The sequence below is a fragment of the Lolium rigidum genome, chromosome 4, assembly GCF_022539505.1.
Source record: "Lolium rigidum isolate FL_2022 chromosome 4, APGP_CSIRO_Lrig_0.1, whole genome shotgun sequence".
NCBI classification, from domain to species: domain Eukaryota; kingdom Viridiplantae; phylum Streptophyta; class Magnoliopsida; order Poales; family Poaceae; genus Lolium; species Lolium rigidum.
In genome coordinates this window covers 74,096,405-74,102,645 of record NC_061511.1, presented here as the reverse complement: position 1 = coordinate 74,102,645, position 6,241 = coordinate 74,096,405, and positions in this window count along the sequence as shown.

The window sequence follows — 6,241 nt, the reverse complement described above, 5'->3', positions numbered from 1 at the left end:
GCTCTTAGTAACATTTCAGGACAGTCAAACAAGGGATACAATGCATCCACACACACTGTTTAGGTGAGACTGACAGTATATATTTGGGAAACAAGAATGTGTACCTGGGGCATCATCGATTTCTTCCAAAACAACATCACGTAAGAAAGAGAGGAAAGCATTTCTGAGGTGAGGCAGATAACCGAACGAAGCCTACCCGCCCTACTGGGGATGTTGTATATGAAATGGTCAAGGATTTAAAAGTGATCTTTGGAAAGGGTCCTGGAGGACAATCTGTTCCGCATGATGTTGACGGACACGTACCATGTGGAAGAAGAAGTCTATATTTTGGGAGCTACCCTACTGGAAATTCCTAGAGGTTCACTCTGCAATCGACGTGATGCACGTGACGAAAAATCTTTGCGTGAACCTGCTGAACTTCTTGGGCGTGTATGGGAAGACAAAAGATACACCGCTCTTACCAAAGAAGAGAAGGAGGTATTTTTTGAAGTCCTGAGTAGCATCAAGGTCCCGTCTAGCTTCTCGTCGAATATAAAGGGAATAATAAACATGTCAGAGAAAAAGTTTCAACACCTAAAGTCTCATGACTGCCACGTGATTATGACACAATTACTTCCGGTTGCATTGAGGGGGCTTCTGCCAGAAAATGTTCGAGTACCCATTGTGAAGCTATGTGCGTTCCTCAATGCAGTTTCTTAGAAGGTGATCAATCCACTAACTCTACAAAATTTACAGAAGAATGTGATGCAATGTCTAGTCATCTTCGAGTTGGTGTTCCCACCATCCTTCTTCAATATTATGACGCATCTCCTCGTTCACCTGGTCGAAGAGATTGGCGTTCTCGTTCCTGTATTTCTACAAAACATGTTCCCCTTTGAGAGATTCATGGGAGTCTTAAAGAAGTACGTTCATAACCGTGCTAGGCCAGAAGGAAGCATCTCCAAGGGATATGGAACAGAGGAGGTCATTGAGTTTTGTGTTCACTTTATTCCTGACCTTAAGCCGATCGGTGTTCCTAAATCGCGCTATGAGGGGAGACTGCGTGGAAAAGGCACGCTAGGAAAGAAAGCAACAACGTGTATGGATGGTCATTCTTTCACTCAAGCACACTACACAGTTCTACATAATTCCAGCTTGGTGGCTCCGTACATAGTGGAACACAAGGATATCTTACGCTCTGAATACCCGGAGCAACGTGAAGATTGGATTGATGGAGAACACATGAAGACTTTCGGCGGTTGGTTGCAAACACGTCTCATGAATGTCACTGATGAAGAACAGCTATACTTGTTGGCCAAGCAACCATCTTCGACTATATCGACTTTTCAATGGTACGAGATAAATGGGAATACATTTTACACGTTCGCCCAAGATAAAAAGAGCACCAACCAAAACAGTGGTGTCCGCTTTGATGCAGCAGAGGATAATGGGAAGAAGGTCACATATCATGGGTACATAGAGGAGATATGGGAACTTGACTATGGACCTAATTTCAAGGTCCCTTTGTTCCGGTGCCAATGGTTCAACCTGAAAGACGGGGTACAGGTAGACCCGCAGTACAGAATGACTACAGTGGATCTCAAGAATCTAGGGTACGACACCGAACCATTCGTCCTAGCCAGTGAAGTGGCTCAGGTTTTTTTTGTGATGGACATGTCTACCAAACCGAAATAAGAAAAGAAAGGCAAGATGACACATCATACGATGAGCCAAAGCGCCACATAGTTCTTTCATGAAAAAGAAACATCGTGGGAGTAGAGGACAAGACAGACATGTCAGAAGATTATAATAAGTTTGATGATATTCCACCTTTCAAGGTAAAAACTGACCCAATCATCATGTTAAATAATGAAGATTGTCCATGGTTGCGTCGCAATCAGAAGAAAGGGAAACACACGAAGAAAACTCAGAACACTAGATAGGGATCATAACTTGTGTATCTCAATATGGAAATCACTTTCCCATTTAGTTTTGTGTAATGATGTTACTGTATATAAGATATTAACAATGGAGATGGTTGACTTGTTTTACTAGTTAAGTAGCTTCGAGAAGCTCCGCCACGGGAGATTTCCCAACCCTTTCCCCAACAGTGTTAGAGGAGATGGAGTCTTTCACGGGCTAGCAGGAAAATATTTCCAAGGCGGAACTTCCGAAGATGCCATAGGGCGTGTGCACCAATGGCATCTTCGAGAAGTTCCGCCATGGGATATTTCCCAACCCTTTCCCCAATACTGTTAGAGGAGATGGAGTCTTTCACGGGCTAGCAGGAAAAAAATTCGGAGGCGGAACTTCCGAAGATGCCATAGGGCGTGTGCACCAATGGCATCTTCGAGAAGTTCCACCACGGGAGATTTCCCAACCCTTTCCTCCATCCATGGGGATGAAACTCTCCCTACCTATGTTGGCTTGTTGAGCTGCTTGCCATGGCGTATCGATGCTCCTTTTATAGGCACAGCGCCGCTTCTACTTTGTCTTGTTCCTCCGACAGGGCGTCGTGCGCTACATGCTTTATCTCATCGAGCAGTGCGTCCACCCACGCGTCCTTATCCTGCCGTCATCTTTAGTCTCGGTTGCACCCACCAGCCGGTACTAAAGGTTACCCACGCGTCCTTATCCCACCGACAGTTTTGTTAGATGACACAAAAATCACCTTTAGTCCCGGTTGTACCCACCAGCCGGGACTAATGGTTGCCCGCACGTCAGCCACCCCCCAGATAAGGTCCTCCCAGATAAGCCTCCCCCAGATAAGGCCCCCCATCTTTGTCCCGGTTTGATCCCCCAGCCGGGATGAAAGTTTCCCGCGCCACTACGTTCCCGCCTATCGTCCCGCCATTTTTTCACTATATATATGTAGGCTTGGCCTCCATTTACATATCACATCAGACTCATATCTGCAAACCTCATCACTCTCTCCCATGGCTTCCATCATATCTCTAACCCCCCGGGACGCGGAGGCGCTTTGCGCCTCGCACTACCCCTGCCCGTCGGGCTACCGCGTCCCGACCGGCTGGTTGCTGAGCGTCGGAGGCGTACCGGTCCCTCTTGTCCCTCTAGGTGTGGCGCGCCAGATGGCCATCACGAACCACTACTACTTCGAGCTCACGCCAGAGCAGCGGAGGAATCCCCAGTGGCATCCCGACTACAGCCCGACTTGGGACGACTTCTTCATCAATCGACGTGAGAGTGCGCTTGCCAGACACGAGGAGGACTGCCCGCATCATTCGAACTTCATCGAGGCCGGCCGTCGGCTGTGGTGGCGCGGCCGGACTCTCCAGAGCGTCATGGCCTACCGTGGCCCCCGCCTGCGGTACCCTCAGTCCCAGCCCACGCGTGCTCACCCGCCGAGGTTCGACTACCGCGACCCCGATGCCAGCGACGACGACATCGATGACTACGGCGACTACAGTGGTGACGTTTATAGGGCTAGGCACGAGTATGATTGAATGACTGAAACATGCGAATCTGGCCATGTATCTTAATTTTCAGTTGAGCTCTGTACTTTAATTCCAGTTCGATCATAATAAAATTTTATTCCCACCCTTTTCCTCCCGCGCGGTGTCGTGGCGGGAAACTTTCCCGCGCGACATCGTGGCGGAAAACAGAAAAGAAATTAAGAAGAAACAGAAGAGAAATAGAAAAGAAATAGAAAAATAAATAGAAACAGAAACAGAAACAAAAAAAAATAAAAAAATAAATAGAAATAGAAATAGAAATAGAAATAGAAAAAAGAAATAGAAAACAAAAGAAACAGAAAATAAAAAGAAACAAAAAAACAGAAAAAAAAGAAACAGAAAAGAAACAGAAAAATAAAAAGAAAAAGAAAAAGAAAACAAAAAATGTCCTTTGGTACCGGTTCGATCCACCAACCGGTACCAAAGGGCTTTCGTACGGGTTGGTGGATCAAACCGGTACCAAAGGTCCCGCGCCTCGATTTCCTTCGCCGCGCGACCAAAGTCGAACCAGACACACGCGCACATAGCACACCACGCCGTCGCTCGTGTCCACGCCGTCGCCGTCTTCGCCGAACAGCCCACGCCACGCCGCCGTCGCCCGCAGCGCCACGCCGCCGTCGCCCGCAGCACCAGGAGTCGCCTTCGCCGCCGCCCGCCGCTCGATCCGGCCCCTCTCCGCGCGCGCGCCGGCAACCAGAAGGTGAGCCCGCCCCTTCTCCTCTCCTCCTCCGACGCAGTCGCCCGCCGGTAGCCCCTAGCTGCGCCGCCGCCGCGACCTCTGCCCAGCTCCACGCCGCGCGTGCGCCACCGAGACCAGGCCGGCCAGGGCGCTCCAGGCCAGGCCACCGTGCGCTCGCCGAGACCACCGCCCGCCAGGTGCTCGACACAATCCCTGGCCGGGGGATACCACGGGGCCGGCGAGCGCGCTCGGGCTAGAGCGTGGGCGTCGCAGTCGCGCGGGAAGACGAGCCTGACGAGGAGATCTTGGTCGATGGAGATGGAGGCCGGGGATGGGCGAGGTCGACGAAGGTGTTGGAAACGTGGCAGCCGGCGATCGGTCGGAGACGTGGTCGACGGAGTACTGCTCTGAGGCGAGGCGCTTGCGGTGGTGGACGTCCGCGTCGACGACAGGGAGGAACTTGTGGTTACGGCGCGTCGCATGCACGGTCAGGGAAGGCAACGCGATCTTGGCGAGCACATGAGGTCGACAGAGAGCAGCGCCGGAGTGTGCTGGAACAAGACGAGCCCGACGACTGTAACTAGCTGGGCGTCGATGTTGAGAGCGGAGGAAAGGAAAAGGACGGAAGCGGCAACGGCAGGGGAAGGAAGTAGAGCTAGGGTTGGTGCGGGTTTAGGTGTTGTTCACGTAGCCCAACATGCCCCCCGCCGCTCCGGTAGCCTAATCGAGCCATGATTTGGAATTCATAGCGTCAGTAAAATGTAGTACATACATTGCAGTTTTGTCGATTACAGATAATCTAAATGGCCGGCCTACGTGTAGTTGGAGAGAAATAGAGAGAAGAGCGAGAGGAGGAGGGGGAACGCCGATTTCGAGTAGATGGAGAGAAATAGAGAGAAGAGCGAGAGGAGGAGGGGAACGCCAAGTCCGTGGCCGTGTCGCTCTCGGCGTCGGTAGAGGAACGCCGAGTCCGTGGCCGTGGCGCTCTCGGCGTCGGTGGAGGAACGTCGAGTCCATGGGTTAGGGTTAGGGTTTGGTTATTGCTTTCTTCATTTGAATTGTTATCCATTGATACGTCCAAAATGTATCTACTTTCCCGAACACTTTTGCTATTGTTTTGCCTCTAATTTGTGTATTTTGGATACAACTAACACGGACTAACGCTGTTTTCAGCAGAATTGCCCTGGTGTCTTATTTTTGTGCAGAAACTCAACTTTCAGGAAAATCCCCGGAAATAATTGCGAAGGGCCTATTTTCCCAGAAGACTCACGGAGCCAGAAGGGCAGGCCAGGGGGAGGCCCACGGCCCCCACACCATAGGCCGGCGCGGCCAAGGAGGGGGGCGCGCCGCCTATGGTGGCGTCGCCTTGGCCAGCCCCTGACGTTCCCCTCTGGACTACTTAAGGCTTTCGACCTAAAAACGCACGGGGGTTCGACCATATTTCCAGAAGACATCCAGAACTCCGCCGCCATCGCGAAACTCCGTCTCGGGACCGAAACTCCGTTCGGCACCCTGCCGGGACGGGGAATTGGAGGAGATCATCGCCATCATCACCACCCGTCGCCTCTCCATCGACCATCCATGCTTCCCCCATCCATGTGTGAGTAATTCCCCCGCTGTAGGCTGAAGGGGATGGTAGGGATTCGATGAGATTGATCATGTAATAGTCATAAGATTGTTAGGGCATATTGCCTAGTATCCGTTGTTGGTACTTTTATGATATTGTTGCAACTTGTTATGCTTAATGCTTGTCACTAGGGCCCGAGTGCCATGATTTCAGATCTGAACATGTTATTGATTCATGATGATATTCATTGTTTTATGATCTTACCCGCAAGTTGTATACACATATTGCTGTCCGGAACCCGAGGCCCCAAAGTGACAGAAATTGGGACAACCGGAGGGGAAGGCTGTGATATGAGGATCACATGTGTTCACGGAGTGTTAATGCTTTTCTCCGGTACTCTATTAAAAGGAGTACCTTAATTACCAGTAGTTTCCCTAGAGGCCCGGCTGCCACCGGCTGGTAGGACAAAATATGTTGTGCAAGTTTCTCATTGCGAGCACGTACGACTATATACGGAACACATGCCTATGGTTGTTTAGTACT